Below are 27,569 nucleotides of genomic sequence, written 5' to 3'. Positions count from 1 at the left end.
AACACGAGCCCCCAGCCACAGTGCAACCATGGATTTTGCTGCTGCTGATGAAGGATTTTACACACCTCTTCCTATGCTGAAGAGGCTTTACCAACATGTTGGAGCAGGTTTTCACTATGAGCATTAGATCTGGAGGCGCTGGGCCTGCTTTGCCTTCCAGCTGACAAATGGTACTGAGACCACAGACCTCACATTCAGACTGTAAAAATGGGCTGAGAGGTCAGGAAGAGTTTGGTGCTTCTGCTAACACTGGCCCCTAACTACTCACACATCTCTCCACACTAGAAATGTCACCTTTTATATCAGGTCTCTTATTCCTGTAGCACAGCAGCCATCTAAGAGGTCTTCTGACAAGAGCTGCATCACCAAACCAAAATGCCTGCAATGTTATATAGATAATCTCTCCCAAGCACTATATGGGGTTTCCCGAATGGATGTTGAAAATCTGTTCAAATCTCCCTGTGCTGTCTCTTCACCCAGGTTCTTTTTCCTTTATATTGACCCAGTATCCAGCTGACGCCATCTCACAGCTCCTAGTTGCCCTTCGTCCCTGTACAGTTCCTTCCTTCTCTGTATGCTCAAACCTTTCACATACCAGGAGGCTGTTCTGGCATGCAGTGTCCTCTTCCCTCCCAGCCAAGACATACAGTGTGTGTTTAACTCAATTCACCTGGCTCAGTCAATAAGGGCTCTGTTTATAGCTCTATTCCTTTTGGGGAATGGAGCTATCTGCCCTGTCCCATCATAACAAGGGGATTTCACCACACTGGGGACACCGAGGGATGCTCAGCTCTCTTTTCTAGGAGCAGTCCTGCTGAACAGCCTTTGCTTGTCAGGTCACTTAATCCAAACGATAACTCCTGCCTTTGGTTCAGCCTGGTCTGTGCTTTTGGGACAGAAAGAAACTGGGGATCCAGGCAGAAAATAAATCTTTCTCTTGGTTTTTGTTTGTTTCTACGTCAGTGATGCTTTTGAACCAAGCCAAACTGCACGGCGGAAAACAAAAGAACCGAAACAAGGATAACAGGAAAGTAGTTCCCAGCTGAGCAATGTTGCCTGGTCCATGTATCAGAGACCTCAAAAGGCTTCAGTCCTTCCTCATGAAGCTGATGGGGAGTTGGAAGGGAAGGTGCAAGGTGACGAAAAGTGAAATTGTCCTGACTCTTTAGGAAGGCGCATGTGAACCTCTGGGTGATGCATTCATCCACCCAGCAGAAAAGAGGACCCTCAGTGAAAGGGAGGAATAACGAGCAGTGGGCTTCAGTCCCCTGTCTGAGATTCCCATTTTGGGACAGTTGAAAACCACTCCAAGAAAGCTCTTCAAAAAGAAGTTTCTGAAATTAGCAGCAAATACAAAAAGATTAATTTTTAGTCATATGGAACTTAATGTTCAGTCTAGAAACAGATCAAACTGTTTTGTTCTTTTGCTGAGGGAGATTTCAGCATCTTTCAGAAAACTGGCCACAACGAATGGCCTATTCCCTTTCAACACATGGTGAAATTAGCCTGAAGAATAGAAACATTGCCCTTTAATAACAGCCTGACTCTGTGACTTGAATGTATGCAGTGCAAATAGAAAACGCTCTCTCAACACACAGACAATGTCTTAATGGGCAGTGGGATGGTGATACCTCGGAAGCAACCATGATGACATGGCACTGAAAGAGAGAGAAAAATGGAGACAACCGGTCTCTCCAAAATTAGTTGCAGGCTGGGGTCAGTGAATGCATATCAATAATCTTTTCATTATAACTCAGACCTCAAGGCTCCACTGAATTGGCCCTTCACCGAGAGACAACAGATCCTGCCCAATAATCTTGCAACCTATGAAACATGCTGCTGACCGAATCTACAGAGCACAAATGTGAATCTGGGAAGACCACGAGAATCCTGAATCAAAACAAGGTTCTTACACGAAATATGGAATCATTCCGTGAGGTGCAAGCTGTAGAAAGAAATTTAACCTTAACACAAGCCACAGACATCCGGAGAGACAATGCTGTTAAGTCCAAATCTAGTTTGCTATGCAAAGTCCATACATCATCCCTTCAAAAAGAGAAAGTGAGGAATGGAGGAAACCAGAACAGCAATTAAATGGGAATACAAAGTTTTCTGAGAGGCAAATAAATTCCTGTGTATGAGACGTGGTTGAGAGGAGAGCCAAAACGTTGCCCACCATTTGGTGAAGCATTCTGTAAAGGCAACAGAAAATGCTGTTTTTCCAGAGGTATGTGGAACAGTTTGAAACCAACGGTACCCACATGTTGGGGGAACCGAAAGGCACCAACACAGATGCCCTTGTGGGGGAAATAACTGCCTAGCAAAGTGTTTCAAACCAGCAAACACGCTCAGACATTGACGGAAGAGCATGCTGCACCATATTTTGTCTCAAACACAGTGCACTAGCAAGAGAAATGGCAAAAAAGTAAAGCTTGTTTTATACTTTTGGTGTAAAAGACTCATTCAGAGACAAGTAATGATTATGATCTATCTTAAACAAGCTATCTTCCAATTTTTCCAGTAAGATGGGTAGATAAATTATCTGGTGGATGGATTCAGTTTCCACTGGACTCAAGAGAAATGTTGCCATTTAATCCTGAGGTTTGTGACATCAAACTGGGGTTCTGGTTTTAAAACCTAGTCTAGACATGTAACTGCTTGAAACAAATAGACAACAGGGAGAACACTTGAGAGGAAGTCCCAATCCCCACGACTTTGCACAGAGCACTCGGCTTTCAGACAGAAGAATTAATTCCATAAGACAACACATCAAGGAAAATCCTGCTTGGCTCTTACACACTTACACAGTATGAGAACTGGATCTAATCATGCATAATATTTGGCACTGTCACCAAGCAGTCTGCAGATTGTGGCAGTTCCGTGGCTGTGACAGAAAGGCGTTGTGGCATTAATGCTCATCAATCCATATCATTTGCATAAAGGAGGCAATGTTGAGTAAGACTAGCTGTTGAGCTTCATAACGAAAATATTCTCCAGCACTGAAGATGAGCATTCTGGCAAACACAATCCTGCTTCAAGTTATGACTAAAAGGAAGTGTAATGGGAAGGTGAGGGGCAATGGCTGATATAAGTTCTGATCCCAAAATATCAGTCCTTGCAGACCCCAGCCTTGTCCAGCCAACATCTGGGGCCTCCATAGCTCTATGTGCTATGCAGCACTGAGGATGTTCAAAGCCATTTTGGATTGATCCCCTTGGGTTGGATGCTCCATTCTTGCTGTCTCATATCAACGTATTTCCTACCATAAGGATGTTGCAAAGGCAGTGAAAAATGTAAGTATTCCAGAGAGTGAAAGAATCATGCACTGCTGGCCATTAACAAAATTAGCAAAGAGCTGAGCTTTGAAAGATCTTGATTGTAAGTTTTGACAAAACAGCAACAGATGAGATTCTTACAGTGTGTTCTCCAATAGTTGCCGCAAGATTTCTGGGAATGTCCAAATTGTTGAGTAAAAGTCTGATTACCTGCCAAATCATCCACCGTATCTCAGAATTTAAAGATGCAAATGGATGAGTGAGGAGCTTAATGGGATTTGCAGAAGAGCTTCTCTTTGTCTCTAGGCACTTTGCTGCTTCTGCAAAATGTGGCCTCAAGTCCCTAAAGCTACTTCTGGAAAAGGACATAATTTTATAAGGGAAATAAATCCAATCAGTGACACCATTCCCAATCAGTTTCAAAATATTATTGTTTAATTTCACTAACAGCACACATAAGAGAGATATCACTGAAGTATGGGGCACCACAGATCTAACAGAAAAAGTCAGCTGCATGTGCACTTGCAGCAGAGTTGGAGAATAGGAGAAATTGGCAACACACTATGCCACAATTGAAGATGCCAACCACTGTACCTCATATCTTCTATTTCCCCAATACAGAGGATGGAGGCATGAGAAGAGCTTCAGCATTACCATGAGAAAGATGTCTGCATTTTGAGCACAAGTAGGCCTACACTTTTTGTCTTAGATGCTAAACTGTGATTCTGAAGCTATCAAACACTCGCTGCACAGCAACACACAAATAGGCCTGGGCACCCAAGAAAGAACGGGCTGAAAGTTTTATCCATGAAGTACATTGGTTTACTCTGTAGATGGAATGGTGGAAGGAGGGTTTGTATTAGCCAAAGAATCCCTGCTTACCATCTCAGTCACGTGCCTTATGTTGGCTAAAGGAGAACATGTGGTAGCTTTAGCAGAAGGAGGGACAGAAGACTACTAATTCTTTGAAATGGAGTCTCTACAGGAAAATATAACTTTTCCAATAGAGATTGTGGGTGACAACTGAGGGTTATCAGCCCTTATTTCTTCAAAAAGTGTCTGCAGGTAATGCTGTGCTGCCTGTCACCTGCCTTGGCAGTGTGGTGTCCGCAGAGCCCATCTCACTCAAGAACTTATCTTGCTTCTCAGGAAGGTTTTGCAACCCACATTGAACTAAGTGCTGTCTTGGTTGGAGTGGTAATTGTATCATAAGTCACTTTGGGTATGACAGTGGGAACTAGAAGCACAGTCCTGAAGATGAACTGAAGTGAAAGATGAGTGGTGGATGCCCCCATCCTCGAAGACATTCAAGGTCAGACCGGACCAAGCTCGAGCACTGATTGAGCTGTAGGTGCCCCTGTTCAGTGCAGAGGAATTGGACTATGTGACATATAAGGGTCCCTTCCAACTTGAATGATTCTGTGATTTACTTCTCAACCACTGAGATCTTCATGCCTAAAAGTCACAAGCCTACCTGCCCCAAACAGAAAAGTGTGAAGGAATATAAGCATGCCTATCATTGCCTGATATGGAAATAATTATGGAGAAGAAATGAGTACATGCTGCATGCACAGTAGTCTCAGACACTGCACCCTCCTGCTGGTGTGTTCAGCAGCATTAGCAGCCCAAGCACCCTGCTATCTGAGGGTATCACTTGCGTATCAATTACTACAAGGCAGCAAGGTATTATTTATACAATAAGTGCTATAGAAAACAGCAGGGTAATACTGAGAGGGCAAATGCAATGAAGAGGAAGGGTGCAATTTGTTCAGCAGCAAAAGGATGTTCTCTGTTCTCCAAAGTACCATGCAGAATCAGGGTGACACTAAGATGCCAAGTACTGCGGGAGGACAGGGTATTATTTAAACCCCAGATACAATAGTATGGAGAGAGTATTATTTACTAACCAGACGGGATGCAACAGCAGCAGTAACTGCATGGTATAATTTCCAACAGGGGAAAAGACATCATTTGCAGACCAGTCATTACAGAATGGGAGGGTATTCATTATGGTGCAGCACTGAAGTATTACTTTGAAGCGGAGCACCATAGAGGCACAGGGTATTATTTATACACCAAACACCAGAGAAACTACTTTTCTGGGGTAAGTAACAGTGACAGTTAATCATTTATACAAAAGCCATGCTGTAATTTCCAATATGTGAACTACGTGATTATTTCAACCTTGAATCTGTGGCACAGATGATGTCATGTTAATTACGCTTGGGTCTATGGCTGCTGTATCACAGCACTGCTAATCCAGAGTAGTCCTCTGAATACAATTAGTTTGTGCCAGCTGGGCTGAATCTGCCCTGCCCCATGTGAAGGCTGCAGTGACTGGGGATTTCCAAGGCTGTGCTGGGGGTTTACCTGTGACCTGCTAGGATCTCAGCAGGAGCAGCAGGTTTTGCTGTGCATTAAGGCTGTTCAGTGCCGGGCACTGCTCTCCCAGTGGAGCTGCGAATGAGCTCCAGCTGGAAGGGATACATACCACCATTTGTACCTCTTCATCAGGTCTGCTGGCCTGTTTTCTTTGCACAGCTCTTTCCCCTCAGTCCATGAGTCGGGAGATGCTCACTGGTTATTTACTCTTAGTTTCCCCTGAAGAATATCTACAATTTCCGGTCACATTATTCCTATTTAAATTTCTATCAAGTCAAACCTGTGGCCATCGCAGACAATTTCTTTTGTCCTTCGGTAATTGTCACTACTGCTAATTACACATCCAAGTCCTCTGCCCAGCACAAGGGCATTTTAGAAGCCAACAGCCCATGGAAACTGCCAGCCCAGCTGAAAACAGCGTTGTGTCCAAGCCAGCATCCTGTCTTGGACAAGATCTGTATCACTAACATCAGAGCAAAGTTCTCATCATCGAAAAATAGGGAAGAAAGTGCTGAGGAGGAAGTTTCTTTTTAACACTCGGCATTTAGTGGTCGCCTTATGCCTTGAAGCATGAATATTTACATTCCATACCCTCCCACTAATGTAAGCGGGGTTTATTGGGCATGTCTGCCTTCACTCGGGCCCAGCTTGTGAGCGCGGCCTGCTCCGCCTGGCCAGAACGCTGCCCTGCCTGACTGCTTCCCTGCGGCATGGACCTCCCTAACAACAGGCCCAGGACAAGCAGCACAGACCTTCCTTCCCCAAAACGTCCCGTAACCCCAATTCCACACGACTTGCGTCTGTCACAGAGCTCCGCACCAAGGTAAGGCTCATGGTCTGCTTCACCACAGCTTGCATGGCGGGAACAGAGAAGTGGTGGCTTTGGGCCTTCACTGCACGATCCAAGTCCCTGCCTTTCCTTCTCCTTCTCTGGTGATGGGACCGTGTCCCCATAACGTGGCTCCATCTGAAACCGTGATGTGTCTAAGCTCACCCAGATGATTGGGTTTTTAAAGCAAGGGAAGCTGAGAAAAGCGGCCTGCTTCTCTGCTGCTTGGCTGCTGAGGGTATTTCAGCAGCTAAACCATATGGAGGCTGAAAGAGCTGGAGATGTTAAGCCTGGAGAAAAGAAAGCTCTGGGGAGAGCTTATGGTGGCCTCTCAGTATCTAAAGGGGCTGTAGGAAAGAGGACAGACTCCTTAGCAGGGTCTCAGTGGCAGTAGAGAAATAGTTTTAAAATAAAAGAAGGGAAATGTAGCTTGGAGATAAGGAAAAAGTTCTTTACAGTGAGGGCAGTGAGGCACTGGCACAGGTTACCCAGAAAGGTGGTGGGTGCCCCATCCCTGCAGACACTGCAGGTCAGGCTGGACGGGGCTCTGAGCACCTGATCAGCTGTAGGTGTCCCTGTTCAGTGCAGGGGAGTTGGAGCAGATGGCCTTGAAGGGTCCCTTCCAACTCCACCGATTCTATGATTTTGGGGTACCCCACACAGACCCTGGCCTCTCTCATCATCCCACCCACCCTCTTGCTCCCTGATCTGTACTGAGCAAACACTGGGAAAGGAGAATATCACTCAAGTGAGAAGTGGAAATTTCTATTAAAAAATGGGAAAGCCCATCGTAAAGAACTCGGAGGAAAAATCTCGCCGGGAAGCATCTCAAAAAAAAAAAAAAAAAAAAAAAAAAAAAAAAATCAGCACGGTGAACATTACAAATCCCCCACCTATTCATGAGGCCAACAAAAAGCTTCTTGAGCTCAGCACTGTGAGCCCATTGAGAGCAGCGCGGGGCATGGCACACACCCTGCCTTGTGCACACAGCAGCGCCCGCAGCCCCGCCGCGCACACAGCCTGGGCTGTTCAGCCCTCGCACAAGGAAACACTGAGTTTTTAAAAGTAAACTCTAAGGTTTCCGTTGTTGCACTGGGCTCAAGATTTTTTTTTTTTTTTTTTTTTTTTTTAATATATATATATATAACAGCTCCCTCTCTTTGCTGTCTCTTTCACTCTTTAAACAGCCCTGAATGCAGCAGGCCGCTCCGCAGCCGTTGCACTCTGGCTCCGTATGTGGTCCAGAGCTGGGATGAAGACAGCTTTTGTTGCTGCTGCTGGGAAGCTGCCTGTGAGCAGCACACACAGCCCGGCTTGTTCACACGTGGAGGCTCCGGGGGGAGTGGGAGGAGGAGGAGGACGCAGTATGGGGGAGGCTGGGCTTGCGGTGGAGCAGCCGTCCCACCGCCAGTAAGGAAAAGGGGGAAACAGGGAGATGGCAGAGAATGGTGGTGGAAAAGATGTCTCAGGCAGCTAAGAAAGGTCCTGTTGATTTTTGAAATGGGAGCAGCTGGACCTCCACCAGTTCACGTCCTTGCTGTGTGTAAGGCAGCGTGGCGAGGCAGTGAGGTCACCAGACCTGGGCCATTTGTGAATGCAGAGAGCGGAGGAGAGAAAAGACCTGCAGTGGAGTGAGTTTTGGAGTCCCCGGGGCTTCTGGTCACACATGGATGACACCATAGCATTGAACATTTACAATCATTCATTTGTCTTCTATGGGATACCATCCAACCTCTTCTCCTCTAGAACCCCTTAACATTCCTCTCCATGCAGGTCATGTTTTATAGTGCTGAGCTGCCATTTTCTCCACTGGTGCTAGGTCTACAGCCTTTATATTAACGTCCTCTTCTCATTTCCCTCTGCCTCCTTCACTCCCTCAATTTCCTGTCTCCTGGGATCTCTTTGCCCACCTGCCTTCCAACCCTCATGCTGCTGTCAAACCCCACTTTTGTCTACAATTAGAGGAAACATTAAACAGGAGTTCAAGCAGAAGAGATGGAGTTTTTCCCCAGAGACCACTGGAGCTGCTGAGAGCACATCATGGGAACATCTCTGGTCCAGCAAGGGCAGGAGGAATGCCTCTCCATGCTCTGACAGCATCTCCAAATGTATCAGGGAGTGGAAATATCTCCCTCTAGCTCACCACATGAGCAGGAAAATAAAACCCCAAAGAACCAAAGCAAAGAAACAAACAGTTCAGCTTTGAAAATTTCCAACAGCTCTTCTTGGTGAGGTCTGAAAACCCACCTAATGCCCACCTCAATCCCCAGTCCCCTCTGTTCAACCCATATCCTCTTTCTGGAGGTTGTAGAAGCAAAAAAGCAAAGTGGTGAGGAATGCTAAGAAATTCCTCTCTCCCAAATGTTTCGTCATGGGATATTCCCTCCCTTTCCACATCTGGCAAAGTTATTTTAGAAAAGTAGGAGAACTTTTCAAAAGTGCATTTTTTGGCTCAAAAGTTTGGGTTAAAACGCACACTTTCTGCTACGTGCAGAGGGCAAGCTGCTACTTGGCACAAGGTTCAAGTGAAAAGTCTTAAGAAATGGTGAACGACCTAAAAGGAGATATTTCTGATGCAGATTCCAAAGGACAAAACTTTTTGCTCTGCCTGCTCTTGCAGAAGAGCTCAGCTATATGCAAACCACTGCTAAAAGCACAGAGGAGGGCAGGTAACAGCCGGTGCTGGGCTCCTGATGCCACCCAGCAGGTCTGCCAATGCCGAGCGCTGCTCACAGCCATCCACACACACGTGCTCCGCTGTCAGATCTCCCGGATCCCATCCCTTCTTCTCCTCCTCCCTCTGAGCCACCCTCTGTGTGTTCTCAATAACGATGCAATTACCGCGATCAGAGCAATAACCAGGAGAAGCATCACAATGCTTTAGGACGTTTGCAACAGTTCAGTTCAGCAGCAAGATGAGAAATGCCACGGGCAGCAGTAACCCATCACCCCGATGCACCGAGAGCTCAGAGCGGGGGTTGGAGGACAAGAAGAGGGGCAATCCCCGCTCTGTTTTCCTCACTTGTAGCACGGGATGCACTCTCAAGTCGCTTGGCTTGCTTTCCCTCCCTTCCCAAAGAAAAGTGAAAGCTCCATGCATAGCCCTGGTCCTCAGTGGTGGGTTTGCATTCTGCAGCCTCACAGCAGGGCTGGGGAGCACCCCGCAGTGCTGCTGGCAGCACAGTCCCATCACCCGGGCTGGCTCCTCAGGCAGAAGCTCTCTTTGCAGGAGAGCAGCTCTGCAGAAAACTTGCCATCAGCCACTGCACAACTTTTGGCATGTTTCTCTGCTCAGGGCAAGAACCAAAGCACTCAGAGCCTGCACCCCTAAAGCAGTGAGGAAAGAAGTGGGAAAGTTAGGGAAAAAATACTGAAGAGAGAGGAAAGCACACCTTACCTTTAACAGTTCAGTGCAGCGCTTGGAGAATCTAAGTCCCATACACCTGGCAGAGAAAGTAGGTGTTTTTCGGTGCTCAAGATGGAAAGAGCTTTGCCACTTCTTGCTGTTGCTGTATGTCTTCTTTGCTATCTCCAGAGGACTTTTCCTGCCTTTTTTTTTTTTTCTCCAGTTCCCCAGAAGAAATCACAATTCCCTGTATGGTATTTCAGGTCCTTTCAGGCAGTGGCAGCAGCAGCAGGCTTGAAGAGTAAGTGCTGTGTGTGAATGGCAGAAAAGAGAGAGAGGGTTTCAGACCACATTAACTGCCACTGGCTGCAAGAGAGACCATCAAACTCCTGTCAGCCTCCTTAGATACCTCTTGAAGAGCTGGCACACTAAGTGTATTGGATCCTCCTCTGGATTTTAGAGTAAAGGTAGGCAGGCATCCAGGGGGCAGGGGGAAATAGGAGGGCTTAAGGACAGAAAAGGAAGCCCAGCCTCTTGGAAAGAGGGGAAAAAAAAAAAAAAAAGAAAAAAAAAAAAACAGAAAAGAAAAGAAAGGGAGGAAAAAAAAGGGAGGAAAAAAAAGGCATTGCCAAAAGAAAAAAAAATGTACTGTAAATGGAGAAAGCTGAATGGGGAGTGGGGGATTAAATTTAGCCCTCTGGTTTGGAAGCAAACTACACAGAGCACCACAAGTGGTTGAGAGAGAAGAAATAGTTTATGCAATAAAAAGAGAGCATGGTTTATGAAAACTAAAATAAGATGAAGCTAATTAAGGAACCTGGGCAAATTATGCATGTCTGCAATGCAGTCAATATCACTGCAGTCTGAGTAGAAATGAGCACATGTACTGGGGAGCACAAAGAGAGCAGAGAACTTAAGAACCTCTCCTCTGGGCTCTGCTGGCTGTGGGGTGCAGAGGAGGGAACAGGTGGTGGAAGCGGTCCTGATGTGGGAACAGGGAGAGGATGCTCAGCTTTAGGAGATGTAGGACACCTGGTGCTTATGGATAACTGATATGTGATAGAAAGGCAGAGGAAGGAGGCTAAGAGATAGGGCTGTTTGTAGGCTGTGTGGGTAGAATTGTAGAAGGACTTAAGAGCTGGTGGAGACCGAAGCAACCACCCCAAAACCTCAAGGAGAATCCTGTAATGGAATTCTCAGCAGTTCTGGTGCTGTGGGGAGCTGCTGAAGAGGCTGTTCTGATTTTTTTTTTTTCTTCTGTGGAGGGTGCTGCTGACTTCTTTGAGTAGAAGAAGCTGTGTTGGAGGAGAACGCAGTGTGTCTGATGTTACAGGCCTGCTCCTTGGCTTGTGAAGGAACTGGGGGAGCTGGGAGGAGGTGGGGAACAGCTGAGACCATACACTTGGGAAAGTCTACTCTGATTGAGGAACACTGCATGTCTCCTCTGTGAAAGCTGAGCATGGGCAGAGGACATGGGACTGAACCTGTGAGCAAAAGTAAAACTTGCATGGTGCTACGTGGGGGAAAACCCCCATCCTGGCCTTTCTCTCCCTGACACAGTAGGGATGCTTCTTCTGAGTATACTGTGCTCCAAAGCCACGAGGTGGTTTCAGGGCTCTGAACCTGCCTGGAACAGCAGGCATACTTCTGTTGGCCCTGCTCCATGCACCGAGCCTCACACCTGTCCTCTGCCTCTTTCCCTTCTTCTCTCTTTCAGTATGAGCTTTAATATCTGCGCTTCCATCTCTTTTCCCAGTGCCTACGGGCTGACCTGGCCTGTATTCACTTGACACTGGTTTATGATATGATAGATTTCCTACCCTCCATGAATTATTTTGATACCATGTCTCATTTCATAGTCTGCTTCCTTGGCTGTTTCACGCCTAAACCTGAGGTTCGTGAGCCTCTTGCTGCACTTATGCCCTCTCATGAAAGCAGGGCATCCATCGTCCTGACAGCAGCGCTCCCACAAAGCAGTGTAGGGACCCACTTCTTCCCAGGAGGACGTTAGAATCATTAAGATTGGTGATCTTTTCCAAGTCTGACCTTATTCCACCTTAGGAATTCACTAACAAATTTTGGTTGTGAATCTTCCCTTGGGAAGATTCCCTTTCCCTTTCTTCGGATGTGAAAACTCAGTATTAAATCTTCTCTAGTGCTTCAGTGGTAGAAGGGCAGCGAGGGTAAATTCTTTGTGACCGCGAAACAGGGCAGGGCGTTTGCATCCCTGTCCCAAATTCCTATGCTTTATTTCCTCCTGCCTTGCATGCCTTCTGGTGTAGAAGAACACTACCTATCAACATCAGATTTAATATTCCATCCTTTAAGGTCAAACGAGGGCTCACCACTGACTTAAAGGGCATTGGGACTGTCTCAGGGGCTGCTGCCATCTCAGGCTGTGCTGGAGCATCGGCTGCCTGGGCAGCATAAGGACAGGCGAGGCGTGCTTCAGACAGAGCATGATGGCTTGTGCTTTAGGCAGGGCTCGGTATTTCCAACTGGGGTGAAAAAAAGGCACGTAGACAGGAGCTATAAAATGTACCCGGAGTGATTTTGTTCTGACTCATGTGTGCAAAGGACTCTGAAATATCTCGCGCCTTACCGCAGCCCTTTCTCCGAGTAACATAAAGTTCTGTTGGGAAACGTATACATTGAGCTGTTTTGCTGGGGATGGACTGGGAGCCCCGTGTACCCTCAGCTTCCACTGTGGTTTGGCAAAGAAAACCCCATGTGAACTTTTAGTGAGCTGAAGCCAGGGAACAGAGAAAATTCCCTTCGGGGCTGACCAGCTAGGAAAATGTGATGCTCCACACAAAGTGGTTCCTTAGCAACTTCGGGAAAGGGACAGGCATGGCTCAGTACCTGCTGGCTGTCCCTGTTGTGTGTCTGCATCAGGAGCGATTGGAAAAACAGCTCGAGACGTGCAGAGAAATTGTGATTCATAACCTGCGATTGGAACGGGTGGTGTTTGTTTGTTTTCAGACTGAGCAGAGGCTGCGTCCAAAAAGTCATATAAGTGGCTTTTAGTTTTTGTTTAAAGCAGGGGAGTGACAATTCAGAGGTCTTTGGAACACAGGTGACAAACCAGAGAAGTGCTTACAGTGAAATAAAGCTGTTACGTGTCATTATGAAAATCAGAGGAGACCTGTGTCTGTTCCCAGTGAGGCTCAGCCTTCAGGGAGAGCAAATATTTGATCAGAGAACAAACCCTGTGCCCAAGGAAGGGTGAATAATAGATTTGCCTCTTGAATATCCAGAATTTGCATGGTAGAAGCAGTTCTGGATGAAAACAGGCAGGAAAGGAAATAACACCAGACAGAAAAAGATTGAATCGGTATGGCTGATTGCTATTTGCAGTTTTCCAAGAGCAATGAAAGGCAGGCTTGGTGGCTTTCCAGCCAAAAAATAACCCCAAGAACCAAAAAATAAGGAGAATAAACAGGAGAACAAAGAACAGTCAGAGGGATAAAGAATAAAACCCTCAAAGTGCATTTAAAAATGGTGAGACCTACCCACTCAGTGTGATGAAGTTGCCCCTTCTTCACAACCACCAACTCAAACCATCTCACAGCCCATAGCTCAAACCTTCGTGTGCCCCTCGGAGTGAAAAGGAGGGCTTGGTGTCCTAGAAACGTTACTTCTAGAATTATTTAATCCTATTTAATGCTAACCAGGCACTTAGGAACTAGCAGGGGCGTGAGAAGAGGGTTCAGGATCCCGACTGATCCTTGAGAAGGCAGCTGAATGGGGCAGTGCACAATTTAAACATCTGTGCCAAGACCTCAGGAAAAGGCACTGGAAATCTGAGGGTAACCTGGGAGCTCTGAGCTTTTGCCTAAAAAGTACTGCCCATGCATTTACAGAGAGCATCTGAAGGGCTCCTAGATCAGCTGTTGTGAATTCCTTATCTGTAGTAGTATTTGTTGCAATTGTCCTTTCTGAAGGTATGGTGGGCAGTGATGCTTGGGGTGAAGCTGGAAGTCACTTTGAATGCTCAGCTGTGTTTTGGTTCAGGTGGATAGAAGCTCTGAGCTCTCCTTTCCTCACAGTGGGGAAGCATGGAGTGGAGGATTCAGTGCCCAGCACTAGGAGAAGGAAATCTCTCTGGAGCTGCTGCTGGGGCACAGCAAGGACTGCTTTGAAGGGAACAGACTCTTTAGGAGGCTCTGTTGTGATAGGACATGGGGAAATGGTTTCAAACTAAAAGAGGAGGGGTTAAAAATGGATATAAGGAAAAGGGGTTTTGTGGTAAGAGTGGTGAGGCACAAGTTGCCCAGAGAAGTGGTGGGTGCCCTGTCCCTGGAGGGGATCAGGTTGGATGGGGCTCTGAGCACTCGATCAGTTGTAGGTATCCCTGTTCAGTGCAGGGAGTGGGACCAGATGGCCTTTAAGGGTCCCTTCCAACTCAGATGATTCTGTCATTCTATGATTGCATGGGGCAAAACCTGAATGTCTCTTGTCCAGGTGCCTCACCATCAGTTTGGAATGGCACGTTTGGGTCCTGTGCTTATTCAGAACATGGCCTTAGGCTGGGGAGAGCATGGTGTGATGTACAAGGGTCTGCATAGCCCATGTCATTGCCTCATGGGTGGAACATATGGTCCTACCCTGGGGTTGCGTGGCAGGATGAGCAGCCAGAGGGATGGAAAGGCAGAGCCAAAATCCTGTTAGGTAAAAAATAGGAGGAGCCTGAGGGCTCCAAGGAGATGCTTTGCCCACTGAGAGCATGGGAGGGGGCTGAAAAGTCAACACTGGGGGTAAAAAGGGCACAGAAGAGCCTCCCCCAAACACAGCACCTGTGCCTCTCTTCCAGAGTGAATATCCTCCCTTGTCGGCATGGGTGGAAAATTCACCCCATCTTTAAAAAGCAAACCCCACGCTCACACACTGCTTCTCCCAACCCTGTTTGCATCCCAGCTTGGGATCGCTGCCCTTCCTGCGCCTCCAGCTGCACAAGGCACCCATTCAGCCTCAGTGAGTGGGACGCTCTCAATGGGCCGCCTTCTGCTGCCCCGTGCCGGCAGACGTAAACAGCTGGGCTCCCCCTGCACCCCCACCCCGATAGTGTGGTTTATTCCTCACCCGATAAAAATAGCAGCCCCGGCCTGTGGGTGGGATGGGGAGCACAGAGGGGGCTCTGTTTGGCGGGGAGTATTTTTTACGAAATATTTTCTTCTTTTTTGCTTCTCCCGTCCTCTTTTCGTCTTTCCGATTGCTCGGTGGTGTTGTGTGAAGGGGTGAGGATATCTCTGGTCATGTATTCAGTGTTGAGATCACGTGGATGGTGCGTCTTGTCTGTGTCCTAGCTCCTCGTTTCTGTGCTTGGATAGATGTAACTAAGGTGTAAGGGAGGGTGTAATGGGAGGAATGGGCTCCAAAATTGTCTGTGCCTTTATGTGTTTGCTCCCGACCCAACAAGGGGCTGCACAGCAGCATGGAACAGTGACCCTGAGAATGTCCCCCCTATGTGTTGGGCTTTTAGGGTACAGGATAATGGTCATTTTCCCTGCAAGAGGCAGGAGCAGCATCCCAGGATCACAGCCTGATATGGGGTTGTTAACTGGGATGCTGTGGGGTCTGGCTTTGTGCATGGCATCTACACTGGGGATTGGGAACATGGCTAGTGAGCATGATGGTGATGGGTTGATGGTTGGACTTGACAATTTTTCCAAACTTATTAATTCTATAATTCCCTGCACAAGGGACCTGTTGTTCCTTAATCCACTCAGATCCATGCTCCAAGTGTGCCATCTGTGTGACCCTTTCTGGTCATCTCTGGATGACAGTGACATAGGTCTTGTCCCAGAGGATCATTCCCTTGGCTGAGTGATGCTGTGTGCATCTCCCACCCATGAAAACTCCTCTCCTAAAAGCACCTCTGCTTTTTTTTCCCTTTGGCATATGTGCATGCCCTCACCTCACCTTGCTAAACAGCTGCTTGGGCTGAACCTAGCTTTGACCCCATCCCTAATGGAGAGCTGTAAGGAAATGTGGGAGTGGGCGATACGCACAATATTTATACAATGAATGAATGAAAACAGTGCTATTTTTATGTTCCTTCCAGCCTGGGATAGAGCAACATGGGAATACAGCACCTTTTGTGCTGGCAGAGGACATCTCCTCTGTTTGCTTTCCTCCCAGAATGCCTCCCCTGACCCAGCACCATACAAACAGCTTGCTGTTGACCTTGGAAGCTGGTGGAGGGATTACGTCAAGCGATGCAGGCTGGCTGGGCTGGATGCTTTGCTCTCCATCCCCTTGGCCTTACCTGTGTAGGTTATGCACACCATACACGTGGGGTCAGCTGCTGAAAAGGGGGCTGGGGGCTTCCAGGGCTATGTGCACGGGCCTTGTCCCTTTGATTTCATCATGACATTACTGGCAGACCCATCAGGGTTCCTCCACCAGGAGGTGTCAGTCCCATGCAAACCCAGGGGAAGGGAAATAAGAGCAGGTTTCTGCTATTCTCAAGGGCCAGCCAGCACCCCAGTGAGGAGCACTGTCACAATCCCTCTTCTGCCTTTGAGGTACCAGGGGGCTGTGGAGAAATCAGGGGACATGGACTGACCTTTTCTTCCCTATCCCCATTGACTTGAGATGGGTAGGTGCCACAGAGCATCTCTTGGGAAGCCTCAGGTGGCCACTCTGGTAAATAAGAATTAAGAAAAGCAGGCACAAAAAGGAAGATACTTAGGAAAAAGCCAAGGACTGCCTTAGGCAGAGTTTCCAGCTTGCCATCCCCCTGCAGAGGATGAGGCCAAGGCACTTGTTTTCATTTTCCAGGAATCCCCCAAACTAAGCAGTTTCAGCCAATAAACAAAGGGATCATGGACGGATGGCCTGGTTGGCATGCAACAACCCAGAGGTAATTTTTTCAGTAGAAAGCCCAAAAATACTCACAGCAGGCAGTGGGCTTTTCTTGCTGCAGTTACATCCGATCTTGCTCTTTCAGCAACAGAGGCAGATACTTGTCTTTGGAGGTCAATCTTTTGTCATCCCATTACGGCCACGCTCCCCCTGAGCCTTTTAACCCCCTCAGACCTGTCCTGGAGTACTCATTTCCTCTTCCCCATTTATATCTCTGTTTTTTTTTTGCTGGTGAGTAAGAAAAAGGTGTAAAAAAATCAATCTGAAAACCAAAACCCCACTGAAAGCTCCACAGTCCAACAGTATGGACCCACATGTAGCAAATGTGGATGTGGGATCACTGCTAGAGCAGCTGGCTGCCACCAGACCTTCTTCTGGGGTGATCAAAGCTCAGACTTAGATGGAAGGAGAAACGTACAAGGGGTTTCTCCAGACCTAACACATGCAGAATTCTCCATCCACAGGCTTGACAGTGAGTGGGTAGTTTGTTCTTTCTAACCCCCTTATTTATTTATTATTAATCTCAGTTGTGAAACCTCATCCTTCAGTTTCCGTGTTTCACTCCTTGTTTTTCAGTCTTCAGTAAATGCACCTTTTTGTTTGACGCAGAAGAGTGATCCATTCTCTGTCTGGGTTGTAGGGTGGGTGGATGGAGCTGGAGCTCTAATTCAGAAGCCCAGAAATAGCCTCAGGGTCACTACAAATAGCATACATCATCTTTTTCTCTCAGTGGAAGATCTAACCTGCCTCACCTTTCAGCTCTCAGATTTCAGAGCACCAGATCAAAACCTGCCATTTAAAACCCATGATTACGGGGCAGGTTGGGGCTCTCATGTCCTTCCCCCAGTGCAAGTGGATCTCAGAGGGGCATTGAAGGTTACAGAGGTACTCATATGTTTCTCCAAAACCAACCACACCTCTGGACATCCTTCTTTTTAGCTCCTTGCAGCTGAGCCTTTGGCCACATGTCTCTGCTTCTCTGTGTACTGCTGCTTTAGAATAAGGACCTACAGATCTCTGCTCCGTTTAGCTGAGCCTTCTGCTGAGTCCAGAGCCTGAGCTTCTAGGCTGAAGTTTGAGGCCAAGTTGAGGCATATGGTTGGACTTGGTGGTCTTGCAGGTCTTTTCCAACCTAGGTGATTCCATGAGTCTGTTTCCACGATTCTGTGATTTCAAGATTGCATGATTTCATGACGCCATAATTCTATGTTTCTATGATTCCGTGATTGTTTGATTCAAGTATTTGACTGCATGATTCTGTGATTCCAGTCTCCACAGGCTGTCAGTGCTGTATATACCCCTGGATTTTCCAGGAGTAGAGCCATGGGGGATGAGGGCCATTAATATGGAGGGGATCAAACAGCTTCATGTGTTCTGAAAACAAATTAAACTCTCCTTCTCACCTTGGGTCCAATAAATGTATCTTGGCCTTTGTTCTTTTGCTCAGCAGACAGCATTCCCTTTGGCCTGTGAACATTCAGGTGGGAAAATAGGCATTCAGGGCTTTGTGATTTGCTTGACCCTTGCCTTTGTTGGGTCCTTTTACAGGAACCCAAAAGTGCTGTTGTGAAAAGACAGCAGAGACTGTGTGGACCTTGGTAACTTTTCTGAAGACCGTAAGACCTGCCAAACAGCCTGAGAGAAAGGATCTTACTGTGTTGATTTGTTTTCTTTGGTTTATGGGGGGAAAAAATATTTCACACATAATTAGAGCAGCCACAGAGAGATTGTATTAAAGGCGCTTTACTGGAAATTTCAAGGGACAGAACAAGGGAAACCTGTGTTAACACTAGCAACCAGGAGAAGGACCTTGCTTGCAAAATGGTGGGGAAGGACAATGCAGAGTGTTCAAGCTGCAAGAAAGAAACTGTTCAGGAGGGCAGCATGTGCATCGGGACTGGGATTAAACTAAGCTGCTGCGGGCTGTGATGCTCCCTGCTCACCTCCCCTGAGCCCGGTGGCTGGGCAGCCTGGGTGGCCAGGTGTGGGAGTGGTACCACACTGTGCTGGGAGGGAGGAGGGCTCCAAGAGCCTTGGTGCTTTCTACTGCTGCAGCCACCCAACTTCTGCCCTGTGACAGAGGGGACAACCATCCCGGCCTTCTGCCTGAAGACCTCTCTGACATGGTGCAAGAACTCTTGCCTGCTTCTTCCATCCAGTGATGCTTCTCCAATCTTTTAATGCTTAAGTTGTTCAGCCTTGCCCGTGTTCTAGTCCCAAGCCCACCATAGATCTATCTCTCTCAGGACATCTCCATGAAACTCATCACTGCAGGCTCTGCAGCCTCTGCAACTTGGAGTTGCCCAGTGAGCCTTGCTACATCTCTTTTCTTTCCTTTCATACACTCTCTGAAGAGAATGCTACATGTGTGGGATGTGACCTTACTTAGGTGGAGCTTTTCACTGTTGCTGGGATTTGGGGATTATTTAGGCTCAAGTGAGAATCCTGGAAATGAAGATCTCAGGTTTCAGTTTTACTCTAGTTTCAAGGAAACAGACTGACGTGCCCTTGAGACCTGTGTTCCTTCTGTATGGCATGGCAACTGCTGTTGAACCATCTGAGCTCTCCACACACATTGGTGACATTCAGAAGTACCATCATTTCTGCTTTAAAAGTAAAGCGGTGGAACACATGGTCTTGCCAAGGGCCATGCTGAAGTTTTTGATTTAAATATATTTAGCTGCCTACAAATAACATCACAGTAGCCCTGAGCACTTGTTACCAGGCAAGGCAAGCAACACTTAGACTCACTTGCAAATCCTGCTCTCTCCTATGAAAATGAAGCACTTGCTGCCTGTTGGTTTGTCCCTTTTTTGTTGCTGCTCACTTTGTTTTCCAACCTTACATCATCCTGTGGGCAGCAGTGTCCGTGTGTCTCACAAGAGCCACTCTTTCCCGGGTTACCTGAGGGCAGTGCGAGGGCTGAACAGCAGCTCTACAGACACAGTGAATATACTGTGGCCATTTATTTCCTCCTGTATTTAGGAGATGAGGGAAGCATATTTGTGGTAGCTGCTATTAGACATTAGGGAGGAGCATTGCCTGGTGGTTAGCATAGGGACCGACAGGCAGGAGTCCTGGGCTATATTCACTGCAATGCCACTGGCTTTGAAGGCAAGGTGACATGACCTTGTCTCCTCATGCAGGAGGCACTGGTATATTTAGCATATTAGTATTCAGTGTATTTAACTACTCCATGAGTGGTGCAGATAATTCAGTAATCAGTATGTGCTGCTTTCTTTATGCCTTGCCTGGCTCAGTGGCCACAGCATGCAGCTCTGGCTATATGGTGCTTGGCTAGAGGACATACAGAGAATCACAGGATCATTAAGGTTGGAAAAGACCACTAGGAGCATCTAATCCAAGCACCAACTCATGCCCACCACGTCCCTCGTGCCACAGCCCCGCAGTTCTTGAACACCTCCACAGATGGTGACCCCAACACCTCCCTGGGCAGCCTGTGCCAATGCCTCAACACTCTTTCAGAGAAGAAATTTATCCTAATACCCAACCTGACCTGGATATTAAAGTTACAAGTGTTAAGCACTTACAGCCCATGGGGGACTATGGAGAGAAGCAAAGCACACAAGTTCTTTAGCACTACGTTTAAGCTGTGCCCATCTCTTTTCTCAGATCTGGTCTCCTTTCCTCTTTTCCTCTTGGACTCTGACCCTTTCTTTGCCCAATACTCCTTGCTGGAATGCCCCTCCTGGTCTCTGCCCCATCTCCTCTCCAGAAGGCCATTTCTTTGCTCCCCTCTGCCTTGCACCCCATAGCTCCATGTGGCCAAGGGCAGCCAGATGTCCTCCATGCACTACAGTGGAGCCCCAGGAAGCTGTTGGGAAGCTGTGTCCCAACCAGTTGCTGGAGACCAGGAAGAGAACAGAAAGGAAAGAAAGCAGAGAAGCAAAACCCAGATAAAATCTCAGTTGTGACAAGGAGGAAAGCAAGTGGAAAGGTGCTTAAACTGAGACAAGTGTGAAGCTACACTGGTACCTCTGGGTGTGAATTGGAACTGAGGAGGAGGGCATGCCTCTGGCCTCTGCTGGCCAAGGACACCTGGGCACTGGGGATTAGGTAGGTAGGTGAGTACTGCTGCCTGATATAGAACTATTGCCTGAAACTAAGGATGCAGGTTAATTGAAAAGCAGTACCAGGAGGCAAGGAAGGCTTTGGGACAGTGTTTACAGCCCTCGTCTTCAGTATAGTGTAAGGGTGGCCAAGAATAACCTCTACTCACACTGTCAGCAGGGTGAGCTCGTTGGATTTTTCCACTTGTCCTGTGTGTGGCTCTCATCTCTGTCCCCTGGCACAAGCCAGCCTGGTTATACCTAAACAAGCTTCTCTATTCAGTGCTGCTGGGCCTGTGGGGAGGAGGCTGTGGTGGAGAAGGACTGCAGCATCCCAGGAGCCCTCGGGACACTTAGGGGTGGCCGCCTCTTCCTCGCCACTCTTCCCACACTATTTACCTCCACGTCTGGGTGCTGAGCTGGAGGGCTGGCAGGCATGCAGCACCCCAGGGCAGCAGACAAAAGGTGAAGAGGGAAATGGGGTTGTGGACAGCTGGCCAGGGCTGCAGCGATGTTCCTTTGATGTGTGCTCCTTTGGCTGTTGGAATTATGCAGCTCTCCTCCCAGCAAATTTTCCACGTCCCTTAGTGCTGAGGCTGGTTTGCGACATTGGTTCTTTCCTTGCTGAGGTGGATGAGTGTGCTGCTGGCATGTTTTTGCTCTACAAATGCCAATGATGCAGTGCTTTTGCCATTGCTGTGTGGCAGACCACAAGCAATGGGAGTGAATGACAGAGCAGAAGGCACAAGTGGTGGGAAGGTTGGGAAGATGAGGTGTCCCAAAAACAGGGCAACAAGGATTAGGAAATCTGAGAGAGATGTGAGAATGAGAACAAATGGCCATTTCTCAACATGGCAATATTGAGATGATGTGAGAGATGGGATGGGAGATTTATGAAAGGAGATGAAGGAGAGGACTGCTTCTAGATGTTCTACAGAATGTTCTGGGGATGTTCTACAGAATGTTCTACAGAACATTTGCCTCCCCAGTTTGGACCCCACCTCTCCTGAGGTCTGCACTGTGGCAAGCACCTGCTGGGATCCCTCTGGGGTGCTGGAGATGAGGAATGAAGTTTCCTTTGGGGCATGGTCATGGGCTGAGGAGGAAGGAAGAGGAACTGGTTTGTTAGAGCTGAGTCCTCCACACAGCTCAGGGTAGGCTGATCTCACACACAGCTCTGAGGAGCAGGGATAAGAGTTGAAGCAGTTTGAGGGACTTGCATGAATCTAGCCAGAGCTTCTGGTACTCTGAACTGGAGTTCCTGGGACAGTTTCCTTAGTGTCTGCATGGTGGGGGTGATAGAGGGATACAGAAGTGACCCCAACACAGCATTCCTGTTTAGGATTTGAAGGTACCAAAGAGAATCTAAAGCCAGGTCAGTCTTAGTGGCAGTATAGATCGCATCACAGCCTTCACGTAAAAAGCAGAGCAGTCTCATTTAAAGTCATTCTGTACACCAGAGAGCAATTTGTGCAGCTCTGTGATTTGAGGAGAGAGGAGGCAGCTCTGGTCACCTTGTCCTGGTGCTCCAGGGCTGACGACCGCAGGCGTCTGGCAGGGAGCTGGGCTCTGCAGGACTGGGAGTGCTGCTGTGTCCATGCACAGAGCGTCCTTGTTCACAGGGCTCAGGTATGGCCCCGCACCTCGCTGCACAGCTTGGCTGGACAGCTGTTCTCTCCCTGCCACCTCCCTAAGTCAACAGGCTCCTGTGCCAGCTGATGTTGTGTTTTTCCCTGCAGAACGCAGCAGGTATCTGTTGCTGAATCCTTTAATTGGAGAAAGCACGAGGGGCCAGGGTGACTTCTGATCATTGCCATTACCCTCCCTGTTGGTGGCTGCACCCTCTCAGCAAGAATTTCCATGCTGGAGAAGCAGAACTGCACAAGGAACTTGACTGACAGCAAATGGAAAATCAACCGTCAATGATGCTAAGGTCAGAGCACAAGCTGTATTATGGTATATGGTGCAAGATATCTGCTAAAGTGCTGTACTTACATGGGTTACCTACATCCTGGCAGGAGGAAGTATGCTCTGTTTAATACTATGACAACCTGTGACTGTTTTCTTCACCTCCCTGTCTTGCTGCTGAGGGTATGTTATGACTTTTTTGGCAAGTCATGTCCTCTCAGCAACTGGATTTCCGACCGTAAAATCAAGTGGCAGAGGCCATAAAATCAAGAGCTACACTACCGATACATACTACTGCATATGGCCATGCCCTTGCAGACCGGAGCACTCAGGTTGCCTGATGGTGGTAGCCACAGAAGTTATAAAACTAAGGAATGAGTGAAGTTCTGACTGCCTACCACCTAGCAAAGCCAAAACATCCACTGGTATAATAAATTATCACTCATGCAGCAATGCAGCTCTTTGCCTTTCCCTGCTCTTTCCTAGAGAGAGAGACTGAGGTGTCTGAGGATGGCGATGCAGAGCACAGAAGGGGTGCTAATGGCAACAACTCACAGGAAAATCACAGAGGTAGATGTTCCAGGCAATGCTGTTTTGGGTAGAGAACACAGGAACTTCCACCCTCCTTTGGAATAAGGTGGTTTCTCATCCCACTTACCAAAGCGTTTGCAGACCCCTCTGCACTTTGGGACAAATGGCCATGCATAATGAGCCAAGAGCTGTTCTAGGTCTGAAGCATTAAAACTGGGAGCCCCTCTAAGGGTGTTAAAAGGCAAGGAGGTAGTGTGGATGCATTCACTCCTCTGATTACCGACAAATGAAGGCAGCAGCTCTGACTCATGTGCTTGTGGAGGAGAATTATAAAGAGATCTCTAGTCCCCATTACTTCTTGAGCTGGTGGGAAGGAGCTGAGAGCTAATGGGCAAATCACCAGAGGTGGGGGGAAGCTTCTCCTCTTCCTCTGCATCGCTGCATGAAGCCCACAGACATTGGATCTGAATTTTCTCATTCCTTATATAGCATCAGCTTAAGAAAATATGGGCTGATAGTCATTGGCATGCACTGCTTGGCATGCTTGTGGCACTGGGATGAGCCTTAATGTAGGGACTGATCCATGCCATGCTGCAAACAGGGCTCAAAGCTGCTCATCTACTGATCCAGGGAAGCGTTTTATGAATCAAGGCAAAAGAAATCTTGTTTTACATAGCTTCCTCCGGTTCCTCTCCTGCCTGTTGACAGGGAGGAAATGCTTTTCAAATGCCAGCTGGTGACACTGCTCCATTATAAATCACTCCACTCCTGTTTTGAAGGCATGACTGCAAAAAATAGAGAGCTCTCAGAGCTCTGTCACCTCCAGGGCATCTGCTGGTGCTTGGGCATGCAGTTTGGTAAAAACTGCCAGTGGCCTCAACTTCTCACCTTGTACACAGGTTGAACAGGCTTGGAAAACTCAGTGCCATCTAAGCAACCCCTCCTGTTTGGGTGCTGGGGTGTTGGGTCAATGCTGGGTATAGAGTCAGCCTAAGATCCATTTTTCATACCATCTTCGAAAGGACGGGGCCACTTGGTCTTGTCTCCAGTTCTTTTCCACCTTGGAGCTTTGTAACGCTGCTTTAGTGTGCTATCAGATCCAGCTGACAGTGCTGTGCCATTAGCAGCAGCTCCTGGTGAATGGCAGAGTCCAATGACCCCCCCCAGTTGGAGCGTGCAGGAAGGAGTGTCCAGCTTAAGGCAGCCTAGTGCCAAAGACAACAGCACAGTTCACATGTGTGTGTGCATGGTGCACGCATGTGTGTGCATGGTGCATGTGTGCACAGTGCATGTGAGTGCACAGTGCCTGCAGAGCCTCTCTCCTGGCTGCACTCACCGGTACTTTTCCATCTTCCCCTGCAGGCTGCTGCCTGCTGAGGTGGGAGCTGCTTGTAGGGCTGAAGCCAAGAAATGCCCATGACGTGGCCAGCCCTCCTTTGCCAGAAACCACCTCTGCTGCAGCAGCATTTTCTCTGCTCTCATAGTCATCCTTATTTTCGTTTTTCTCACCCAGCGAGGCAGGGCAGGGCAAGCAGCCAGCAAGCTGGTGGGGATGGAGATGTCAACTGCATGGGGAGAGGCAGGAATTTAGCAGCCCCTGGGCAAACCCAGCACATCTGAAGGCCTGGCTGCAATTTGCACACCTTTGTGGATTCCAGGCCTGCTGCTGGAGTTTAACTCCTCCGCCGCCAGATCCTTGTTAATTGCAAAGGGCTGGACTGAGCCGTGACATGGTCTAGCAGACATGGTGGCAGTGGGTTGGTGGTTGGACTGGATGATCTTAGTGGTCTTTTCCAACTTTGATGATTCTGTAATAACAATTCCATGAGCCACAGCCCCACTGAGATGCAGAGCACACTGTGACGACAGCCACTGCTTTGGGGCTTAACTCCTTCAGGTTTCCTTTCTGCCTGGCATGGCACTGAGGTATTTTTTGTCCTTGGGCAATCCCTTATGCCCAGCTCTGAAAGGGCTTTTAGCACAGACATATCACAACCTCTGCATTTACATGATGAGGCAGGGAGTGAGCCAGGGCCAGGCTGCCCCAAGCGAGCCGCATTTCCTGGAGAGGGCAAACAAACCCAACTACCAATGCTCCATTTACCACTGTGCCAGCACCAGTTTATGCACGCGCTGCAAGTGGAAAGGAACAACAGTGAGTTTTGTTTGCTTGCAGGAAAAAAAATAATCCGAACCAGCTCTGGATGGAAAACCCCACTGTGAACAGCATGGCATTGTGTATTCAGGCTGGCAGTTGTGCTTCCAAAAAACACGATGTTCTTTGGAGTGGACAACTGAAACCTGTCTGGGATGAGCAGTTTGGCCAATATGGGAGAATAGGGTGAATGTCTCTCCCAGCCATACCAAACTGAGCTTCTCCTTCAGGAGCTGTCGTTGCAGGGAGAGCCCATGTCATCTCGCCAGCACAGGTGTTATCTGTGTGCTCTGACCTTTCTTTACCAGCCCTTTACGCTCTTGGCATTGAACGTCAGTGTCTGGCCCCTCGTTGCATGAGATACGTTTTCAAAAAATAGTACAGTAACAAAGTGCTTCTGCTTACGTTTCCTTCATAGATAGGACTCTTTGGAGCTGTGTGTACAGTCATCAGACTTGCAAATATTTGTGCAAACTCCCAGTGGCTAAAGAAGTGTCTGTGCACAACAAATAGGACCCTAAATCACAGCAAATGGGGCTCAGTGCCTTTCTGGGAGAACAGTCGTTCACCACACAGTCAACACAAATACTGAGAGGGGAAGCAGCAGCGATCCTCCTCTACTTTCTCGTTGGCCATATCCAAAAACCATTATGATCTGGTCAAATTTTTGGGCATGCGAGTTGGGGAATCCCAGTTTTGCCATAGCTTGGCTACTCTGGTAGAGATATGGCAATAGGATCAAGGTCACCCTGCATGCTCCAGAGCATTTCCTGCACATCTATCCAGCTTAGCTTTGAGTTTCCAGCAAGGAAAAAAAACATAAAGGAAAATTGTATGCTTACATCTGTGTCCATTCTGTAGCAGTGAGTTGAAGAAGCTGGCTTGGGTTTTAGGGAACCACCAAAGAAGATGTCACCATTATGCTCTTAAAAGCATAAAAATTAGCATTTCTTGTGTAAATATCCATCAGGTAAAATAATGTGGGCTCTAGCATCACTTGGGAAGGAATGAAATTGTTAGAATAAACAATCAGCATGGGATTCATGCTTCTCTGAGAAAGAAAGCATGCTGGCCCTCCTGGGGAATTCCTTTAGCAGTTGGAAATCCTTATGCTCAAAGATAAAGGGTAGATCTAAATCAGGGTAAATACATTACTTTTTGTTCAGCTTGAAGATATTATTCCTTTCCTTGTGTCACCCTCTCTCTTATAGTACCCCTGGCTTTTCTGTTTGTGTTATCCGCATAGGCAGAGGAAATAGATCTAATCAGAAAAAGAGAGGATGAGATGAAGCAGGCAGAATGCTGGTTTTGGTTAAGGTTTGACAAGCACAACAACCAGCTTCGGGATGGCTGTGGGGCAGCTGGCAGAGCTCAAGGCAATGTGGTGCTGGAGCAGGCTGCAGCATGTCCACGATCGTTTTCCATTCTGTCTTTCTTGATGGTAAACCAGGTAAAAAATACATCTCAAGGACAGAAAATGAGACTGCCTGTGTACATGCAGTGTTGTGTCGGGAGTGGGGCCATGGGAATGGAGCACCACATCTGTGCTGTGCAGAGCTCACACTGCTGCTGCCCTGTGTGCTGCTATGGGCTCCATTGCAGCAATTAGCATGAAAAGGAGAAAAAGAAAAGCCTGAGGGATGTATTCTAAGTATAAGAAGTGTAAAGGCTAGCGAGGCCAGGAGAGATTTTCTCCTGCTGGCAGCCTGTTGTGCTCTCTCTTGTGCTGGCAGAGGGCTTGCAGGCTGGAGCTGCAGTGAGCCGAGCGCCTGAATGGCCCTTTCACTGTGCCTGGGAGGAAAAGCAGGATGGAGCCCAGGCCTGGGCAGAGGGATGCATAAATACAGAGTGCAAGCAGCCGTGTTTTTTAGTGGGAGTCAGCCCTGTGTGTTTGAGACTCACCTTGGATAACTCGTGCTCGGGGTGAGACAAATCTTCCCATCCCCATCCAGTGCCCAAAAGTGAATTTTAGATTTTGGTTATTAGACCAGGGCAGACCCACGTGCAGGGCAGTGTGAGCACCCAGCCAAAGCCTGCCATGGTGCCATGCTGTCCTGCCAGGAGCAGCGAGGGGACAGCTTCATCAGGTGTCACACGGAGTGCCTTGGACAGGCAGAGGGGACCTTCAGCCTCCACTGCATCTCCAGCCGTTCTCTAGCCATTTCTCCCCTGAATAATTAAAACCAGAGTGCTTAATTATAGAAGA

The 27,569-nt window shown here is 47.9% G+C and overlaps 1 protein-coding gene across 1 annotated transcript in view; it reads right to left on the bottom strand.

Moving 5' to 3' along the window:
- The window catches only part of ACAN (aggrecan), a 43,851-nt gene extending 33,870 nt beyond the window's left edge, over nt 1–9,981 (bottom strand). The window contains exon 1 of the mRNA XM_048956610.1: nt 9,884–9,981. The gene's annotated coding sequence lies outside the window, so the exon portion shown is untranslated. The remainder of the gene's footprint in view (nt 1–9,883) is intronic.
- Between the last annotated feature and the right edge of the window lie 17,588 nt (nt 9,982–27,569).

The sequence above is a fragment of the Lagopus muta genome, chromosome 10 (assembly GCF_023343835.1).
Source record: "Lagopus muta isolate bLagMut1 chromosome 10, bLagMut1 primary, whole genome shotgun sequence".
NCBI classification, from domain to species: Eukaryota; Metazoa; Chordata; class Aves; order Galliformes; family Phasianidae; genus Lagopus; species Lagopus muta.
This window is presented reverse-complemented; position numbering and strand designations above follow the sequence as displayed.